The 22527-nt window shown below is 41.7% G+C and overlaps 1 protein-coding gene and 1 non-coding gene across 2 annotated transcripts in view; one reads left to right on the forward strand and one right to left on the reverse strand.

Moving 5' to 3' along the window:
- Positions 1-22527, reverse strand: part of NINL (ninein like) — a 167862-nt gene that overhangs the window by 141962 nt on the left and 3373 nt on the right. The gene's annotated exons all lie outside the window — the stretch shown is intronic.
- Positions 14855-14915, forward strand: LOC113248366 (small nucleolar RNA SNORD104). Its single transcript, XR_003313496.1, has one exon. It is a non-coding gene; the product is annotated as a small nucleolar RNA SNORD104 (small nucleolar RNA).

Raw genomic sequence — 22527 nt, forward strand, 5'->3', positions numbered from 1 at the left:
TTGCCTGATTGCTATTGTTGTTTAATCAATGCCTGCATAATGTACAGTCCAAGAGTTCCTTTTATTATAACCAAGAAACGAGGTTATGAGGGGGACTATCTAACTCTCATGTACTTTTGAATTCCTATGTGGCAGAAAGCCTCTAGCAAAAGGAACCTAAAATTTATAGAGGATCAACTTGTCCTTAGTCAGTAGGCAGCTCATGACCCTGAAAGTCAGGTGGCCTTCATATATCTGTGCCAAAATGGGCACAGGAATTTTTGCTAAGCCAAGGCCTGGGGCCTAGCATCCCTGAGTGTTCCATCAGCTGTTAACCTCTCCGTCTGAAAGCCTGTACTTCCCCGGAATCTTCAACAAACTGTGCTGAAGATCTCTTCTTCTCTAGGAACCTACAGTACCCTGTTCCTTTCCTAGTCTTCAGGGATCTCCCTCACGAAGTTTAATGCCCATTAAACCAAGATACTCATTATCTGTTCTCCCTAACAGATGGAGAAGGAGCAGCTATCTGAGGACTATGAATAACAGCAGCAAAATATCTCTCAGATATGAAAGTGAAAGAAACAGATGGTCAGGTAAAGAAAAACTAAGAACCAATAGACCTGTTCTAAAAGAAATGCTAAAGAAAATTCTTCTCGTGGAAGGGAAATAATACAAGGGCAGAAATGGAATTTTAGGAATAAAGGAGGAGCAAAAGAAATGTCAAATAGCTATGTAAGTTTGAGACTTTTTCTTCTCTAGGGTTCTTTAAAACAGGTATGATAGCAGAAAGCAAAACACGTAACACTGAAGCCATTTTCAATGTTAGAAAGATGTAACACATAAGTAAAGGAACCTATGTGATAGTATGGTTTCTATGTTCTACTTGAAGCGGCATCATGTCTTTCCCTTTTTTTAGAGAGAGAGAGAGAGCAGAAGGGGGAGAGGGAGAGAGGCTCCACACTCAGTGCAGACCCTGATTCAGGACTCGATCTCATGACCCTGAGATCATGACCTGAGCCAAAATCAAGAGTTGGACACAACTGAATGAGCCACCCAGGCACCCTGCATCATCTTTCTTTCTTTCTTTTTTTTAAGATGGTATTTATTTATTTTAGAGAGCCCAACTCAGGCTCGATCCCATGACCCCAGATCATGACCTGAGCCAAAACCAAGAGTCGGATGCTCAACTGACTGACCCACCCTGTCGCCCCACATCTTACTTCTAAGTAGACAGAAAAGTTAAACATGAATACTGTAATTCCCTAGAACAACTACTAAAACTACAGAGATACATAGTAAAAAACCTCAATAGATTGATTAAAATGGAACACTAAAAAACATTCAAGATCCAGGAAAGGGAGAAAAATAAAAATATAGGTGTCAGTTATACATCAGTTATACTTCAGTACACACACACACACACACAAAGAGGACAGAGAGACTACAAACAATAAAATGATTTAAATAATCCAAACATATTAATAGCTACATTAAATGTAAATAGTCTAAACACACTGATAAAAAAAGAGGGACCTTTGGATTGAAATTTTTTAAAGAAGACCCAAATATGCTTTGTACAAGAAATTCACTTTCAATATAAGTAGAAGGATGCTACTTTTTTTCATGTGGAGTGACTATATCAATCCCAGAAGTAAAGTATATTTTGGAGTAAGGAAAATTACCAGAAATAAAGAGGAACATTCAATGATTTCAAAATGCATTTTTTTTTCATCTGGAGTGACTATATTTATATCACAAGTACACTTTGGAGTAAGGAAAATTACCAGAGATAAAGAAGAATATTAAATAATGATTTCAAAATGTCCATTCACCAAGAAGACATAACAATTTTAATGTAAATACAGTAGTTCTCCCTTATCCACAGTTTCACTTTCCAGGGTTTCATTCAAGGTCTGAAAGCAGGTGATCCTCCTGACCTGTGGTAAGAAGGTCAACAGCAAGCTAACACCACATCAAAATGCCTATTTCAGGGGCGCCTGGGTGGCTTAGTCATTAAGCATCTGCCTTCGGCTCAGGGCGTGATCCCAGCGTTATGGGATCGAGCCCCACATCAGGCTCCTCCGCTATGAGCCTGCTTCTTCCTCTCCCACTCCCCCTGCTTGTGTTCCCTCTCTCGCTGGCTGTCTCTATCTCTGTCGAATAAATAAATAAAATCTTTTAAAAAAAAATCCTGTTTCATTAACTTTACTTTTTGTCATGTAGGCATTTTATCTTCTCACATCACCACAAGAAGGATGAGTACAGTTCAGTAAACCATTTTGAGAAAAAGAGACAACATTCGCATAACTTTGATGACAGTATATTGTTATAATTGCTCTATTTTGTTATTAATGTTGTTAATCTCTTATTGTGCCTAGTTTATAAGTTAAACTTTATCATAAGTATATACGTATGTAAAGGAAAAAACACGGTACATGTAGCGTTCGGTTCAATCCAGTTTCAGACATCCACTGGGGGTCTTGGAACATAGCCTCCGGAGATAAAAAGAGACTACAATATACTTAAAAATAGGCCAATAAAACACGAAGCAAAAACTGACGAAACTAACTTTTTTTTTTTTAAGAGTTTATTTATTTATGTGACAAAGAGACAGCCAGTGAGAGAGGGAACACAGCAGGGGGAGTGAGAGAGGAAGAAGCAGGCTCATAGCGGAGGAGCCCGATGTGGGACTCGATCTCGGGACGCCGGGATCACGCCCTGAGCCGAAGGCAGACGCTTTAACGACTGCGCCACCCAGGCGCCCCTGACGAAACTAACTTCTTACATCAGTTCAAACATGTAAACAATACCAGTCCACCCCACAAGAAAAAAAAGCTGAAGAAAATGAAAATCAACAGGCTGTTTTGGATCCATCAGAATGAGGTTACAGGGAAAACTGCTACTCTAAAAACTAGAGAGACAGACCCGGGAAATACAGAGAACCACAGCTTTTCTGGAACAGAACTCCCTAGGGCCCTTGACTGGTTGAACATGTGAACTGTAACTGACAACTGCTGGAGGCTGACTGTGGAAAGTGCAGTTTAAAACTCCTGGGCCCAGTCTTGAGGAAAGAGCAGGAACACGCTTTCATGAGTTCTCACTCCAGGAGCCCCACCAGCTTCTTACAGTGTAGACTGGAGGGGAAAAAAAAGAAAATCCCTCATGCTTTGGACAGAGGTGAGATTAAAACTAACCATTATGAAATGAGCCCAGAGAAAAGTTAACCATCTGGAAAACCCACCCATACCAAAGGCCCTCCTGCAAGGAAAAGTAACTTTATCAAAGCTTTATCTCACCTGGGGGGAAGACCGACAACTGGGGCCTCTCCTAGCCTTTCTGTCTCATAATAGGGAGGAAAAACAAAAAAAGTAAAGGCAGAGAAAGTCTCCCCAAAGGCACACTCCAGGGCCTCAGTCCCACAAAAAACTGAGACTTGACTCACAGGATTGCAAGAATGCTTTCCAAGCCCAACAGCTCACCACATCAACAGGGCTCCAGCATAACAGCAGCAGATTACAACTGAGAGACGTAAGATGAAGACTCATTTTCAGATGGGATTTCCGGGGAAACCCAAAGATGGTAGACAGACAAAAAAAGGACACTCGAAGAATCTGAAGCCTCTGACATCTACAACTACAGCAAACATCGAATACAACCTAACCCCTACCCAGATAAACAAAACCTCACACTAAAGGTCTCTTTACTTCAGTCATTACCCCATGTGTCAAGTCCCACTTTCAACAAAAAATTACAAGGTGTGGGGCCCCTGGGTGGAGCAGTCAGTTAAGCATCTGACTCTTGGTTTGGGCTCAGGTCTTCATCTCGGGGTCTTGAGATCGAGCCCCATGTCCGGCTCCATGTTTGGCGTGGAATCTGCTGAAGTTTCTCCCTCTCCCTCTGACCCTCCCCTCACTTTCTCTCTCTCAAATAAACAAATTTTTAAAAAAATTACAAGGTGTGCTAATGTCTGAGGAGACAAAGCAAACATAAATTCAACTCAGATATGGAAAAGATTTCACAATGATCAGATCAGGGGTTTAAAATAACTATGATTAATATGCTAGGAGCTCTAACAGACAAGAGTGGACAACCTACAAAAACAAAGGTAATATAAGCAGAGAGATGAAAACTCAAAGAATCAAAAGGAGATGCCAAAAATCAAAATACTATAGAAGAAATGAAGAATGCCTTTGATGCACTCACCAGCACACTGAAACATATGCATAATTGGAATATGAGAAGAAACACAGAAAGGAGAAGGAACATCTGAAGTATTTTAATGGCTGAGAATTTTCCAAATTTCATGGCAGATCCCAAACCACATATCCAGGAGGCTCAGAAAACACCAACCAGGATAATACCCCCCAAAACCTACACCTACACATACCGTATTCAAACTACAGGAAACCAAAGAGAAATCATGAAAAAAGCCGGGGGGGGGGGGCACGGAATACCTTACCTACTGTTCAAAGAAACCACAAATCCAAAATGGCGGCACTTGGGCCAAGTCACCAAACCAGGTTTTATTACCTAATTTAATTGTACTTTCAACCTGCCCCAGAAGTGCAGTCTTAACTGGCTGGAATCTTCTGATCAGCATCAGCAAGGCAATCAGTCCCATGGGCCCTTGCCACCCCCGCAAAGGAAGATGAGGTAATCCACCTTACCCATGCATTTGCCCTAAGGGAAGGGGACCTTGCCTGAAACAATCCTTTCTTTTCTTTTGCTAATAACTTTCTTGACCCACCCTCCTTCTATAAAGACCTTCTGTTTTGTACAACTCTTCTGAGCTCCCCTCTACTTGCTAGATGGGATGCTACCTCAATTCATGAGCGGCTTAACAGAGCCACTTCTATCTTCCAGTATACTCGACTGGATGTTTGTTCTTCAACCCTACAGAGAAGCAATAACATCCAACTTCTCTGAAACCAAGCCAGCAAGTATAAATGAAGGTAAATAAAAGCTTTGTTCTTATTCCTAACTAATTTAACTGTTCCAACTCAAAAGAGCAACAACGGCGTGGGTGATTACAGCTTATGGATAAGTGAAACAAATGCCAGCAATGGTATAAGGAATGGGAGGGAGAATTGGGACTGTTCTGTTCTGACGTACCTTTACCACCGGTGAAGTGGTACAGTGTTATCTGAAAGTAGACACAGATTACAACTGAACCTTGGACAACATGCATTTGAACTGCATGAGCCCACTTATATGCAGATTTTTTCTGATAAATACAGTACTGTAAATGTGTATTCTCTTCCTTATGATTTTCTTAATAACATTTTCTTTCCTCTAGCTTATTTTATTGTAGGAATATAGTATATAACATGCAAAACATGTTTTAGTCAACTGTTTGTTATAGGTAAGGTGTCCAATCAATAGCAGACTATTAGCTAAGTTTTTGGGAAGTCCAAAGTTACATACAGTTTCAATTGCTGTGGCGCAGGCCCCTAACCCCGAGCACTGTTCAGGGGCCAACTGTAGTTGTAATTGTGTATTACAAACTCTAGAGCAGCCGTTCAATTTTTTTTCAAAAGACTTGATAATGCTAAGAGAGAAAACAGAGTCACATAAAATGCTTGATTAAAACCAGAGAAGGCAGAAAAAAGGGCAGAAAAAAATTTTTTTAAAAAGGAGACAAAGAAGGGGTGCCTGACTGGTTCAGTTGGTAAGACCATGTGACTCTTGATCTCGGGGTTGTAAGTTTGAGTCCCACACTGGGCGTAGAGATTAGTTAAAAATAAAATCTTTATTAAAAAAAAAAAAAAGAGGGGCGTCTGGGTGGCTTAGTCGGTTGAGCGCCTGACTCTTGATTTTGGCTCAGGTCATGATCTCAGGGTCTTGGGATCCAGCCCCACATCGGACTCTGAGCTCAGCATGAAGTCCACTTGCCCTTCTCCCTCTGCTCCTCCCTCTGCTCCTCTCTCTGCGCTCTCTCTTCCTCTCCCCCTCTCAAATAAATAAATAAAATCCTTAAAAAATAAAAAAGAAAACAAAGAATAAATGGATTGAGCAGTTATAAATATGGTAGTTATTGATCCAACTATATCAATACCACTTTCAATGTGAATGGTCTAAATACACTAATCAAAAGAAATAAACAGTCTCTACTGTCAGTGTGGATAGGAAAATAAGACCCAACTTAAGTATGCTCCACACCCAATGCAGGGCTTGAACTCATGAACCTGAGATCAAGAGCTGCCAACTCTACCGACTGAGCCAGCCAGGTGCCCCAAGACCCAACTATATTTTGTCTACAAGAAACCCACTTTAAATATAAAGGCACACATAGATTAAAAGAGAGAAAGAAAGCTATCCCCATGCTAATGCTAATCAAAAGAAAGCTACGGAGATTGGGAAACCCTCTTATACTTGCTGGGAATGCAAACTGGTGCAGCCACTCTGGAAAACAGTATGGAAGTTCTTCAAAAAGTTAAAAATAGAGCTATCCTACAACCCAGCAATTGCACTACTAGATATTTATCCAAAGGACACAAACATAATGATTTGAAGGGGCCTGCACCCCAGTGTTTATAGCAGCAATGTCCACACTAGCCAAACTATGGAAAGAGCCCAGATGTCCATCAACAGATGAATGGATAAAGAAGATGCAGTATCTATATAAAATAGAATACTACTCAGCCATCCAAAAATGAAATACTGCCATTTGCAATGATGTGTATGGAACTGGAGAGTATTATGCTAAGCAAAATAAGTCAGTGAGAAAAAACAAATACCAGATGATTTCACTCATATGTGGAATTTAAAAAACAGATGAACATAGAGGAAGGGAAAGAAAAATAAAATAAGATAAAATCAGAGAGGGAGGCAAACCATAAGAGATTCTTAACTACAGAAAATAAACTGAGGGTTGCTGGAAGGGAGGTGATGGGAGTAACTGGGTGATGGGCATTAAAGAAAGGGGGGTAATCAAAAGGGGGAATGAAGCATGAGAGACTATGGACTCTGGGAAACAAACTGAGGGCCTCAGAGGGGAGGGGTGGGGGAATGGGATAGACTGGTGATGGGTAGTAAGGAGGGCACGTATTGCATGGTGCACTGGGTGTTATACGCAACTAATGAATCATCGAGCCTTACATCAGAAACCAGGGATGTACTGTATGGTGACTAACATAATATAATAAAAAAACATTCAAAAAAATAAAGAAAGAAAGAAGGCATGTGATATAATGAGCACTGGGTGTTACATGCAAGTGATGAATCACTAAATTTTACCCCCGAAACTAATAATACAGCATATGTTAACTAAATTGAATTTAAATAAAAAATTTAAAAAAAAAGAAAGCTGGAGTAGCTATATTGATTTTAGAACAAGGAAAATTATCAGGGACAGAGGGACATGATGCCACGATAAAGGGGACAATTCTCCAAGATAATATAACAATCCTTGACTGTATGAACCTAACCACGGAGTTATCAAAACACAAGAGGCAATATCTGATAGAAAGGCACAGAGAAGCACACACATCCACTATTACAGGGGGACACTTCAACACCCTTCTATCAGTAACTGAAACATCCAGCAGGCAGAAAATCATTATGGATGTAGTGGAACTGAACAGCACCCTGACAGAACACCATCACAGAAGATAGCAGCACAACACACCTTCTTCTAAGCTAGAAATCAGGAACAGAAAGATAAGAGGAAAATCTCTAAACACTTGGAAATCAAACAGCACACCTCTTAATAATCCACTGGTCAAAAAGAAGACATCTCATGGGAAGTTTTTAAATATACTAAACTGAATGGGAACGGAAGAACCGCATATAAAAACCTGTGGGATGCAGCTAAAATAGCTCTCAGAGGAAAACCTGTAACACTAAATACTTGTATTAGAAAAGAAGGGTCTCAAATCACTAATCTCAGCTTCCACTTCCAAAAACAGCGGGAAAAAAGAGCAAAATGAACTTAAGCAGAAGAATGAAAATAAATTAAGAGAAGAAATCAATTAAATTGAGGCACAAAACAGAGAAAAATCAGTGAAACTCGAAGCTGATACTTGCTAGAGCTGTGATGAACCTCCAGCAAGACTAACAGAGGAAACAAAAGAAAGAAGACACAGACTGTCATTAGGAACAAAAGAGAGTATCTTTACTGGTTCTGCAGATATTAAAAAAGACAATAAAGCAAGACTATGAACAACTCTACCCAAATAAATTCAGCAACTTCGATGAAATGAGCCAATTCCTTAAAAATCACAAAGTATAAAACATTCTCCAATATCAAACTGATAATGTAAATGAGAACCCTGTCACTATTAAATGTGTAGTCTAAACACTTCCAAAAGTATATGACGGTGATCTGGCTGCAGCGTCCGTCATCCCATTGATCGCCAGGGTGGGGCTGGCTGATCTGGCTGGCTGGGTAGCTGTCCCCTTCCTCCCTCACCACTCCATGTGTGTCCCTTCCCAAGCTGGTCAAAGAGGACCGCCTCCCCCAGTAGAGGAAGACCATTCTTCAGTCAAGGGTATAAAAGTGGCTGTACCCCCCTCCAAACAAGCTCTCAGAGTCCATTTGGAGGAGAATGTAGAGCAGTCAAGCTTCCAAGACTCCAGACACACCCAAATGAGGTGCTGCATGTGGCAGTCTGCCTTTCTTAAAAATAATAAATACTTCCAAAAAACACAAATCAGCAGACGCAGCTGGCTTTACTAGCAAATTCTATCAAATATTTAAGTTATAAATAACACCAATTCTATATAATATCATCTAGAAAATAAAAGGAGATAACTCATTCTATGAGGCCAGCATTACCCTGATAACAAAACCACACAATCACAATACAAAAGGAAAGCACGAAGATCGATATCCCTCATGAATATAAACGTAAAATTCCTCGACAAAATATTAGCAAATCAAATACAGGAATATAAGAAGAATAATACACTATGAGGTAGGTTACACCAGAAATGCAAGACTGATTTGATATTCAAGTATCAGTGATTGATCATCATAACAACAGACTAAAGAAGAAAAACTACAAGACCACATCAATGGATGCAGAAAAAGCATTTCAAAAATTCAACATCCCAGGGAGGTGGGTGGGGGCATGCGTGAAATAGGGAAGGGGATTAATAATACACTTATCACGATGGGCACTGAGTAACATACAGAATTGCTGAATCATTATATTATACACCTGAAACTAATATAACACTATATATTAACACTGTTAATGACACTGGAATAAAATTTAAAAAAAAACCAAAAAAAACAAAAAACAAAACCCAAAGAGTACACTTACTTTCGTGAGCACTGAGAAATGCATAGAATTGTTGAATTATATTGTACACCTGAAACTATATTAATTATACTTGAATAAAGAAAGTTCGCACCAGAAATTTAAAAAAAAAAATTCAACATCCATTCATGATAAAAACTCTCAGCAAACTATGAACCGAAGGGAACTTCCTTAAGCTGGTAAAGAGCATCTACACAAAGCCCACAGCCAACATCATACTTAATAGTGAAACACTGAGGGGCGCCTGGGTAGCGCAGACGTTAAAGCGTCTGCCTTCGGCTCAGGGAGTGATCCTGGCGTTCCAGGATCGAGTCCCACATCAGGCTCCTCCGCTGGGAGCCTGATTCTTCCTCTCCCACTCCCCCCGCTGTGTTCCCTCTCTCGCTGGCTGTCTCTCTGTCACATAAATAAATAAAATCTTAAAAAAAAAAATAGTGAAACACTGAATGTTACCTCTGCAAGACTAGGAACAAGGCAAGGATATCCACTCCCACCCCATCTGTTCAGCATCATACTGGAAATCCCAATCCTAGTCAGTGTGGTAAAGGAGGAGGAGATAAAAGAGTTACAGACAGGAAAGGAAGAAATAAAACCTCCGTATGCAGATGACATTAGGTCTATGTAAAAAAAAATCCCAAGAAATTACCCAAAAAATCTCCTCAAACTGTTAAGTGAGTTTAGCAAAATCACAGAATACAAGGTCAGCATACAAAAATCAATCATATTTCTGTGGACTTGAAACTGAAATTCATAAAACACTATTATTTACAACATTTTTGCAAAAAAAGAGTATACTTAAATATAATTCTAACAAAATGTGCAGATTTGTATGCTGAAACCACAAAACACTAATGAAAGAAATCAAAGAAAATCTAAATAAACGGAGAGATGTACTATTTTTCATGAATTGGAAGATGCAATATAGTTTTCAATTCTCCTCCTCAAACTGAGCTATAGATTTAACCTAATTCCAGCAGAAATCCCAGAAGAATTGATAGAGACAAGCAGGTTTTAAAATGCACGTGGATGGGGCGCCTGGGTGGCACAGCAGTTAAGCGTCTGCCTTTGGCTCAGGGCGTGATCCGGCGTTATGGGATCGAGCCCCACATCAGGCTGCTCCGCTATGAGCCTGCTTCTTCCTCTCCCACTCCCCCTGCTTGTGTTCCCTCTCTCGCTGGCTGTCTCTATCCTGTCAAATAAATAAATAAAATCTTAAAAATAAAATAAAATAAAATAAAATAAAATAAAATAAAATAAAATAAAATGCACGTGGAAAGGCAAAGGAACTAAAAGAGCCAAAAGTATTTCAACAAAAAAGGAATAAAACTGGAGAATTCATACTACCTATTTTTAAGAGTTACGTTAAGGCTAGTATCCAAGACCCATAAAGAACTTATCAAAGTCAACACCCCAAAAACAAAGAACCCAGTCAAGAACTGGGCAGAGGACATTTCAGACATTTCTCCAAAGAAGACATACAAATGGCCAACAGACACATGAAAAAATGCTCAAATCACTCAGCATTAGGGAAATAAACATCTCAAAACCACAATGAGATACCACCTCACACCTGTGAGAATGGCTAAAATTAACAACTCAGGACACAACAGATGTTGGCAAAGATGAGGAGAAAGGGGCACCCTCTTACACTGTTGGTGGGAATGCGAACTAGTACAGTCACTCTGGAAAGCAGTATGGGGCTTCCTCAAGATGTTAAAAATAGATCTACCCTATGACCTAGCAATTGCACTACTAGGTGTTTACCCCAAAGATACAAATGTAGTGATCCAAAGGGGCACCTGCACCCCAATGTTTATGGCAGCAATGTCCACGCTAGCCAAACTGTGGAAAGAGGCTGGGTGTCCATCGACAGAGGAATGGATAAAGAAGATGTGGTGTACATATACAACGGAATATTACTCAGCCATCAAAAAGGATGAAATCTTAACCATTTACATCGACATGGATGGAACTAGAGGGTACTACACAAAGTGAAATAAGGCAGTCAGAAAAAGACAATTATCATATGGTTTCACTCGTATATGGAATATAAGAAACAGGGCAGAGGACTGTAGGGGAAGGGATGGAAAACTGAAAGGGAAGAAATCCCAGAGGGAAACAAACCATGAGACTCTAACTAAAGGAAACAAATTGAGGGTTGCTGGAGGAGAGTTGGTTGGGGGGATGGGGGAATCAGGTGATGGGCATTAAAGAGGGCATGTGATATGATGGGCACTAGGTGCTATAGGCAACTGATGAATAAATAACTCTACAGTTGAAACTAATAATGATATATTGGCTAAATGAATTTAAGTAAAAAAAAAAAGTTACTTTAAAGCTCTATTATCAAGACAGTGTGGTACTGGTGAAGGGATAAACATATACACACATACGTCAATGAAACAGATTCCAGAGAATTCACTAACGGACTCACAAATACGGCCATCTGATCTTTGACAAAACTGCAAAAGAATTCAACAGAGTAAGAATAGTCTTTTCAATAAATGGTGTTGGAACAATCCGTATGCAAAGGAAAAAAAAATAAAACCCTTCAATGTAAACCTCATACTTAGTACAAAACTTAACTCAAAAAATTTTTAAAAAGATTTATTTGACAGCGAGAAAAAGAGAGTAAGAGCGTGTACACGAGCACAAGTGGGGGGGAGGGGCAGAGGGAGAGGGAGAAGCAGACTCCCTGCTGAGCAGGAAGCCAGATGGGGCTCTATCCCAGGACTCCGAGATCATGACCTGAGCTGAAGGCAGATGCTTAATCGACTGAGCCACTCAAAATTTATCATCGCTCTAAACATAAAATGTAAAAGTACAGCCCTTTTAGAAGAAAACATAGGTGGAAATCTTTAAGGCCTGGACTTGTTAAAATAAGACACAAAAAGTAAAATCTATACAAGGCACATCGATAAATTGGATTTCAGCAAAATTATAACTTTTTGCTTTATGAAAGGCGCTGCTCAGAGAATAAAAAGATAAGCCACAAACTGTGAAGAAATCTTTGCAAACCACATATCCCACAAAGGGTTTGCATAGAGAATATACAAAGAATTATTAAAACTGAACATTTAGAGAAAAAAAACTGAACAGTTAGAAAACAACCCAATTAAAAAAAAAACTTGCAAAACACTAGAACTGACACACTTCCAAAGAAAATATACAGATGGAAATAAGCGTACGAAAAGATGTTCAACATCATTCACCGCTAGGGAAATGCAAATTAAAACTGTAACGAGATATCACTACAGGTCTATTAGAATAGCTAATATTAAAATTTTTAAGAAATTCCAATACCAGGAACTGGCAAGGAGAACAAATTAAACTCTCATACATTGCTGCTGGAAATGCACAACGGTAAAGCCACTCTGGAAAGAAAGCAGTTCCAAATTAAACAGAGACTTACTGGGTGACTCAGCAACCCCATACATTGGTATTTACCCTAGAAAAAACAAAACCATGCTCACACAAAACCTTTACGACAAATGTTTGTAACAGCTGTATTCACAACCGTCAAAAACTGGAAAACAGCCTAACATCCTCCAACTGGTGAATGGATTGACATCCATCCTCACCTTGAATGCTACTCACCAATAAAAGGAACAAATTGTTAATACAATCAACAGCACAAATACTGAGAGAAAGAAGCCGGTTTGGAAAGGTTACGTGCTCTAAGATTCTGCTGATACGACATTCTGGAAAAGGCAGAACTACAGGGTGAGCAGACAGGTGGGCAGGATTTAGGACTACAAAGGGGTAGTAGGAGTGTTTTTTGGGTGATGGAACTGTTTTGTATTCTCATTGTTGTGGCAGTTACAAATCTGTAAGTGTGTTTCAACTCTCAGAACCATACATAGACATACACACACACACACGTGTCAATTTTAGCATGTGCAATTTTTTTAAGGGGAGGGAGGTTATTTTCTAGATACTTCTGCCTTCAGCCCTATAACATAAAGCCCCCTGAAGGCAAGGGAACACCGAAGTCTAGCTGCTGTCTGGAATGGAAAAAACAGAATAAAACATGTCCTGAATTTCAGTTAATTATCCTGCTGTAGGTTTATAAATACTAAGGCATTTACACCTAGTTTTAAATGTTTTTTTTTTTTAAGATTTTATTTATTTATGTGACAGAGAGACAGCCAGCGAGAGAGGGAACACAAGCAGGGGGAGTGGGAGAGGAAGAAGCAGGCTCCCAGCAGAGGAGCCCGATGTGGGGCTCCATCCCAGAACGCCGGGATCACGCCCTGAGCCGAAAGCAGACGCTTAAGGACTGCGCTACCCAGGCGCCCCTACACCTAGTTTTATTGAACAAAATAATTTCAATTTACCTCTGACGGCTTGTGATCACTAACTTCCCAAAGGGTCTCAACCTCACTCCCGTCTGAGCAGCACGTACCGAACGCTGATCTGCGAGGCTGCAGTCTCCCTCCCATCCCACAGCAGCAGCCCACGCCTCCGTCAGATGCAGGTAGGTGGGTCACCTGCTCCACCGCCTCCACCGCCTCCACCGCCTCCACCGCCTCCGGGAGGCCACTGTGAAGGAGAGGGGAGATGTGGGTGCAGACAGATCTCGAGAGAGACAAACAGGCACTGAGCACTAGCAACCTCGATTTCTCTTTGAAGAAAAAGGAGAGCACTGGCGCTGGCGCAAGCAGGGAGGCCAGCAGAGCGGGCTCTTTCCTGAAGGCTGTTGCACAACTCACATCGGGGAATGTGAGCTCCCACAACCCTTACCGTGTGAGAAATATTACTACTGGTCACAGAACCACCCAGAGCTTTATCAGTTCACCAGGTGGAGCATTTGATTCTCCAGCAAATGCTAGAAATTCCAGAAGAGAATTGGTATGAATACTAATTTTTTTTTTCTTTTCTAAAATGTTTGAGAAGCTGAGCCAGTGGCTGTTCCTTGCGTGTTACCATGAAACCTCCTTGTTCACACGTTATCAGCAACTACAGAGCGGGAGGCGAGCAGGAGGAGCGTGCAACTGCTTGCTTCAGCGTTCTCACTCTGGGAAGCACAATGTCGTCCAGAGAGCCAGGAAAAGAGGCGGATCACCTAAGGGCACAATCTTGCTTTTCATTATAAAAAAAATAACCAAACATTGAATAGGCACAGTCTTGCTTGTCAGTAAAGAAACCCAAATTAAAACAACTTAAGACTTTTTCACACCAGGGCACAGGTGACATGACCATCTGTCTGGCACACCAGGGTCGAGGGCTGACCCTCCCGTACCCCCCCCCCCCCCCCCCCCGCACAGAGAAGCCAGTGGGAAAGCTGTGATCAGAGATACCACTGCACACTCACCCACCAGCAACGTGCGTGGCTGCAATGTAAACAGCTGGCAGGGCTATCAGAAAGAAGGAAGGTGTATACATTTTATATCCACAGAAAAAAAACAGAAAGACTGCAATTCTTCATAGATTGCTAGCTGAAAGTCTTTAATTGCTCAGAACAAAATAAAAAACCTAAGAAAAGGGAAACACCTCCACGACACCATGGTATAGATCAACAGACAAGCCTGTAAACTCCATTAACACACAAACACTTGTTCATTAAAAAAAAAAAAAAAAAAAAAAAAAACAGAAACAAACCTGAAATTATTGCAGAGCTAACATCCCAATCAAAGCATATGTTAGACTGCTGATCCCAGTGATGTCGGGGGTGGGGAAGGGGAAAACAAAAAACCTGAAATTAGTAAAACAAAGCAGAAATCTAGCACATGCTCCCATTTCAACTCCACAAAATACACACTGCAGGAAATGAGCACAGGACCTGGAGGGTAATAAGGTCTTGGTTAATACATTCTTTTCCTTTAAGTATCTAATTTATTGTTTTTGAAGTATTTGCATTGTTTGCCATCATGACATTTCTTTTTGTGGGACAACTGTTGCTATTTATTTTTATTTCACTCAAGTGACCTTTAAAGGTTGAGGGAGAAAAATAAAAAGGGCACTAGGAGATTTTCTCAACACTCTACTTCCAGCTGTGTAAGTCCTGCATAGTCAGAGCCACAGGAAACAGGTCTCTACCTCTAACCCTCAGTAGGTTGCTTGCTTTTGTCAAATAATCTTTTGATAATACAAAACTCATATTTCTTGAGCTCATCATTCAATGGGCACATTCCTAAGCACTTAGGAATTTACTAGCCTTGTGAGGGAGGCACTACTGTTATCCCCATATTAAAGGTGAGGATATTGATGGAACCAGAAAAGACCCCAAATAGCCAGAAGAATGTTGACCAGAAAACCAAAACTTGTGGCATCACAATTCCGGACTTCAAGTTCTACTACAGAGCTGTAATCATCAAGACAGTATGGTTCTGGCACAAAAACAGACACATAGACCAATGGAACAGAATAGAGAACCCAGAAGTGGACCCTCAACTCTATGGTCAACTAATCTTCAACAAAGCAGGAAAAGAATATCCAGTGGAAAAAAGTCTCTTCAATAAATGGTGTTGGGAAAATTGGACAGCTACATGCAGAAGAATGAAACTGGACCGCTTCCTTACACCATACATAAAAATAGACTCAAAATGGATGAAAGACCTAAGTGTGAGACAGGAATCCATCAAAATCCTTGAGGAGAACAGAGGCAGCAACCTCTTTGACCTCAGCCGCAGCAACTTCTTCCTAGACGCGTCTCCAAAGGCAAGGGAAACAAGGGCAAAAATGAACTACTGGAACTTCATCAAGATAAAAAGCTTCTGCACAGCAAAGGAAACTGTCAACAAAACCAAAAGAAAATGGACAGACGGGAGAAGATATCTGCAAATGACATATCAGATAAAGGGCTAGTATCCAAAATCTATAAAGAACTTATCAAACTCAACAGTCAAAGAAAAAATAATCCAGTCAAGAAACGGGCAGAAGACATGAACAGACATTTCTTCAAAGACGACATCCAAATGGCCAACAGACACATGAAAAGGTGCTCCACACCCCTTGGCAATTGCAGTACTGGGTATTTACCCCAAAGATACAAATGTAGTGACCCAAAGGGGCACCTGCACCCCAATGTTTATAGCAGCAATGTCCACCATAGCCAAACTATGGAAAGAGCCCAGATGTCCATCGACAGATGAATGGATAAAGAAGATGTGGTGTGTATATATACATATATATACACACACACAATGGAATATAATGCAGCCATCAAAAAAATGAAATTTTGCCATTTGCAATGACGTGGATGGAACCAGAGGGTATTATGCTAAGCGAAATAAGTCAATCAGAGAAAGACAATTTTCATATGATCTCACTGATATGTGGAATTTGAGAAACAAGGCAGAGGATCATAGGGGAAGAGAGGAAAAAATCAAACAAGACGAAATCAGAGAGGAAGACAAACCATAAGAGACTCTTAATCTCAGGAAACAAACTGAGGGTTGCTGGAGCGGAGAGGGGTGGGAGATGGGGTGGCTGGGTAATGGACACTGGGGAGGGTATGTGTTGTGGTGAGTGCTGTGTATTGTGTAAGACTGATGAATCACAGACCTGTACCCCTGAAACAAATAATACATTATATGTTAATAATAAAAATAAATTAAAATAAAAAGGTGAGGATATTGAAGCACAGAGAGGTTAAGTATTTGCCCAAAGTCACAGAGCTAGTAAATGAACACACATTGAGGTCTAACTCCACAGTCAGAACTACCAACCTTTACACCCGGCCTCATGCCTACTAATACTATCCAAACATACAAAGTAGTTTTGAATATTAAAAAAAAAAAAAGTTTTTCCATGTACAAGTCAGGACTCTGAAATCCAGAATATATGGGGCAATGTTTCTTCCAGCTCTAAACCAAACCAGAAGGTCCTAATGTTCTACAAGAATTTTATATTAGTAAACCTAACTATAAGGAAAGAACACTAACTTGAATAGTCCCCAAAATTACAAAGCAATACTTCAACCAAACAATCCATGTCCCAATCATTTCTGTTCATCTGCTATAAAACAGTGAGATACCTTCTCTTCACCAGAACCAGGGTATAACCTTTGTTTCATGTTGGCTATAAAGAAAATAAGAGAATAAAATAACACAACTGATAAGATTTATTTCAAAAACCATGACAATCCCCCCTTATTATTGTCCCAACTTTCACATCTGAAATTCCAGATGTGCAATTAAGATCGAAAGGTAAATGTTAATCTTCTCTGTTCTCTACATGTATTTATAAGTCCACAGAATCTGATAGTGGGTGAAGATTTTGGGTTTCTACTTCTAAAGAATGAGCCTGCTGTGAAGGTCAGCGTCAACAGCAACAATTCAATGACCATAAAGCAGATTCAGAATTGCCAAGAACTAATCATCTTCGGTGTAGATGAAACACGGCAGTCCAAGAAACCAGGCCCTGAGGAAATCACTGTATTTTGCTATTGAAGTTGCTTGAAGTCCATGCCAAACAAAATAAACTATTTTAAAATAAAACGTTGTAATCCTGGGCTGATGCAAAATAACACTTGGGATGGAACCCTTTCCAAGTCTGACACACAGGGGGCTCAAGAGCTAATGAGACTTGACGCACTGCCACAGAAGTTTCCACCACTGCAGGGACTGGTGGCTCCGGAGCAGAGAGGAGCTCAGGACCACCAGGCTACCGCAAGTTCTATGAATGCACCTGGGCCTGGCAGTTGCTGTTGAGCATCCAGCGTACAAATCAACCCCACCCTGACTCACCCCAGAAATCTGGGAGCGAAGAAGCAGGAGCCTGGCCACACACCTGTCCTCCACTGACCTGTGAGCTCAGGTTCACCTGCTTAACAGCAATCAGCTCTTTGAATGATTATAGTATAACAGTCTTTTTAAAAAGCTCTCCCATTTTAAGCCACAGAATTTCAGAGTTTTACTGTACCTTAAGTTGCCTGGTCCATTATCTTAACAGACTTGGGAAGCCATTCTCACTTAACAAATGGGGAAAACGAGGACAGACATTTGGAGCCCAAAGACAGTTCAAGAAATGGGCAGCACTAGGGGCGCCTGGGTGGCTCAGTCGTTAAGCGTCTGCCTTTGCCTCAGGACGTGATCCCAGATCCCTGGGATCGAGCCCCACATCAGACTCCTCCGCTGGGAGCCTGCTTCTTCCTCTCCCACTCCCCCTGCTTGTGTTCCCTCTCTCGCTGGCTGTCTTTCTCTCTGTCAAATAAATAAAATCTTAAAAAAAAAAAAAAAAAACTAAGAAAGAAAGAAAGAGGTGAGACTGGGCAAGGGCCTCACACCAACCCATCTCCCTCAAGCAAAGGGGACAGTTCCCTACGCTCTTCCCAGAGGGTCATTCCCAGGCCATCACTGATTAAAAATCAGGTTTCTGCTCCCTGAGACAGGAAACACAAACGAAGAGCAGTTTGGAGTGCTGGAGGTGAAGACAGAAATCCAGCTGGAATGTGCTGAGTTTGAAATATCTAAGAGGCACGGAGGGAGAATGAGCAAAGGCAGCTGGATGTCTGGCTACTATGAAGCATTAGAGAATGAAAACGCTATACACAGGGAACTACTGGAAGGACTGCCTTCTTTTTTCCCACCTCTTCAGACAACAAGGCCAGAGAAAATGCCACAGTTCATCGAATCCAAGATGCCACGGATTCTAAAACCAATGACTAAAAAAAAGAACTGCTATCAAAATCTGACACAATACTAAAACAGCATGGACTGCAAGATGCATCCCAAATTCAGAGACATTGTAACATGAAAAAAAAAAAGGTAAGGTATTTAGATTGCAGTGAATACAGAGTAGACATCTGTTTTTGTAACTTTTTGTTCTGATATAATTTCAAGTTTATAGAAAAGTTGCAAAAACAGTACAAAGAATTCCCAAATACCCTTTACCCAGGGAGAGTCACCAATTGTTTTCACTTTGCCCCATTTATCATGCCCATTGTATCACTTTCTGTCCCCACACTTCTCCTTTATTCTCTCAGATTGTTTCATACTTTGTGCCCTCCTATCTCTAAATATCTCAGTATGCACTTACCAAACTCAAGGACACAGTGACAACGGAATGATCAAACTCGGGAAATGTGACACTGATATCATACTATTGTCTATTCCATCGTTCACATTCAAATTTTGTCCATTGTCCCAATAACATCCTTTATAACTCTTCTGCCCCCTTCCTGGCTCCATTCCAGGGTCAAGTAATGTACACAGGCGTCAGGTCCCTTTAGTCTTCTTTCAACCAGAATAGTTCCTCGGTCTTTGTTTCTTGACCTTGAAATGTTTGAAGAGTACAGAGGCCAGTTGTAGAGCACTCTGTAGGACATCACACAAATGGGCGTTGGATGTCTTCACGGAGTCAGGTTATGGCGGGAATACGCTCAGGGTGAGGTGGGTGAGGTAGCACCCTTCTGAGTCCCTCTCGTCAAGGAGGCACAATGATGTCTCCTTACAGGTGACCTTAACTTTGATCACTTAGGAATGGCAGCCACAGCAGGGCAATTACCTTTCATAAGAATGTGAATTATGAGAATTTTTTTTTAAAGATTTTATTTACGTAGGGGCACCTGGGTGGCTCAGTCAGTTAAGCATCTGCCGTAGGCTCAGGTCATGATCTCAGGGTCCTGGGATGGAGCCCCGCATCAGGCTTCCTGCTCAGTGGGGAGTCTGCTTCTCCCTCTCCCTCTGCCCCTCCCCACTGCTCATTCTCTCTCTCTCAAATGAATAAATAAAACCTTTTTTTAAAAATATTTTATTTGTTTACTTGTTTATTTAAAGAGAGCATGCACGTGAGGGGGGGTGTCAGAGGGAGAGAGAATTTCAAGCAAACTCTCTGCTGAGCATGGATCCTGACTCAGTGTTTGATCCCAGGACCCTGAGATCATGAACTGAGCCAAAATCAGGAATCAGATGTTCTGGGGCACCTGGGTAGCTCAGTCAGTAAGCGTCTGCCTTCAGCTCAGGTCATGATCCCAGGGTCCTGGGATCGAGTCCTGCATCGGGCTCCCTGCTCAGTGGGAGCCTGCTTCTCCCTCTCCCACTCTCCCGCCTGTGTTCCCTCTCTCACTGTGCCTCTCTGTCAAACAGATAAAATCTTAAAGAAAAAAAAAAAAGAATCAGATGTTCAGCTGACTATACCACCCAGGAGCCCCAAATTACAAGAATTTTCAGTAGTACAATCTACAAACAACAAAGTCTTACTTTACGTGTACAGTGTGAAATAATCAAAAAGAATTTAAAATGTGTCAGGAATTGCTTAATTTTAAGCACTTTTGCCACAGAGCAGGCCTGGCTAAGTTTGAATTAGGCAGGACCCCTGCAAACATCCTACTTGAAGCAGTATTCTGATGAGTGCTACCGGCAGTGACAATAGGCCACTAATGTAGATTGTGGGGTTTAGAAATCGGGCATCTATGTTTCTGGCCAAGTCAGGAAGCAAACTCGCTCTTCATTTAGGTCCTTGGGGATTGGTGACCTCACTGAAGTCAGACCACAAAATCAGTCACCTGAACCCAGGGAGCTAACTGGCTGGGCTACAGTTAGCTCTTAAGAATTGGCTTCCTTGGGGCGCCTGGGTGGCGCAGTCGTTAAGCGTCTGCCTTCGGCTCAGGGCGTGATCCCGGCGTTCTGGGATCGAGCCCCACATCAGGCTCCTCTGCTATGAGCCTGCTTCTTCCTCTCCCACTCCCCCTGCTTGTGTTCCTCTCTCGCTGGCTGTCTCTATCTCTGTCAAATAAATAAATAAATAAATCTTAAAAAAAAAAAAAAAAAAAGAATTGGCTTCCTTGGGGCAGAAGGCACTACCCTCCCTATTATCCAAGGGACAGTAAACTCTCGGTTTTTTTCCCTCATCCACAGGGGGACACACAGCCCCTGAGTATGCAGGGAGGAGCCCCATCTGTTCTGTAGTCTCTCCCCAGCTGGGGACTGGGTGGTACTGCCCACTCTTGCCCAGTTTTGTCCATATTCATGAGCATAGCCAAAAGCCTGGTGGCCACATGGACTGGCAGTCCTAGCCCCTCCCGCCTCAGGCCACCTGAGTACATCCAGGGAGGTAAAGACGTTCTGGATACCTTGAGCTCGCCCTGGGGTATGGCAATCTGCTGTCAAAGTCTGACTGAGCAGACCACTCTATTGATTTTTAAATAATGTATAACTGTTTATGAAATTCCTGTGCCCTTAAACTAAGCAAAAATGCTATACACAGGAAACAGCGTTTAATTACCAAATCAGTGACTGTTTAATTACCTTAGTTGATGTTAGTTCTTATGTTTATGGTCTGATGCCATCTGTGACCCTGAGGGAGACCCCACAAGCCCCCAGTGTGAATGGCACTCCTAGGAGGTTGCCCTGACCACAGGGTGTCTGGAGGAGGCTACAGTCCCAATCCCAACATCAGACTCATCTTTTTAATGTTATTTCCTTGGGCACGCACACACAGGATATGTACCAATGCAAAGCACAACTACTGCTTACACGTGGAAGTTGAGTTGCCGGTTTCCTTACCTCTCACTCACTTCACACATCTAGACAGATTGTGTAAGTCACAGCTTTTTATCAGCACTGAAAACTCCTTTCTTTTTAATGTACAGAAATGATCTAGTCACTGAGGCAGTGACAGATAGTGGAAATCCCACGTGCTAGGAAGCATAGACTCTGCAGACAGCCTATCCAGATCCTGGTGCCACGGGATTCTGAGCATAACCCCGTCTTCAGGTTGGGGACAAGAGCATGCCCGGGCTCAGCAGACTCCTATGAGCACTACACGGAAGAATTTACCAAAAGCAGAGAACAAAACCTGGTACACAGTGAGTGCACAATTTAAAAACAAATCACAACAAAAATTTTTAAAGTTTAAAAAAATTAAAAAAATAAATAAAAACAAATCACCAAGAGACCAGGGCTCCACTTCTGACAACCAGCACAGCCAGCACACGAACCATGCAGAGGGGCCCAGGGGATGCACGCCACCTGTGTGGTGAGCCACACAAGCCCTCCAGTGCCCAGGTACCCAAAGCCTGCCCTCCCACAGCCCCCATGCACCCTGCCTCCATGCAGCAGCAGCAGGGAAGTGTGGAGCCTATCACAGACCAAGGTGGGGTAGGCCCCCTTCCAGCTGGTGACTGCTTCAATGGCCCAGAAGCCAATGATGCAGAGGCCACTGGGTATGTTACTCCTCGTTCTTGGAGAGTCACAGAAGCCACCCTCCCTCTTCCTCCAGATGTGAGACAGCTACCACCAACATGACAATGTGCTAAAAAGGGGCAGCCTGGGCCCCCAAATACTGGTTCAGCCACTGCAACAACCCATCCTGAAGTCCTGTACTTTCCTTCTGGACTTCC

Source organism: Ursus arctos, unplaced genomic scaffold (genome assembly GCF_023065955.2).
Source record: "Ursus arctos isolate Adak ecotype North America unplaced genomic scaffold, UrsArc2.0 scaffold_16, whole genome shotgun sequence".
NCBI lineage: Eukaryota > Metazoa > Chordata > Mammalia > Carnivora > Ursidae > Ursus > Ursus arctos.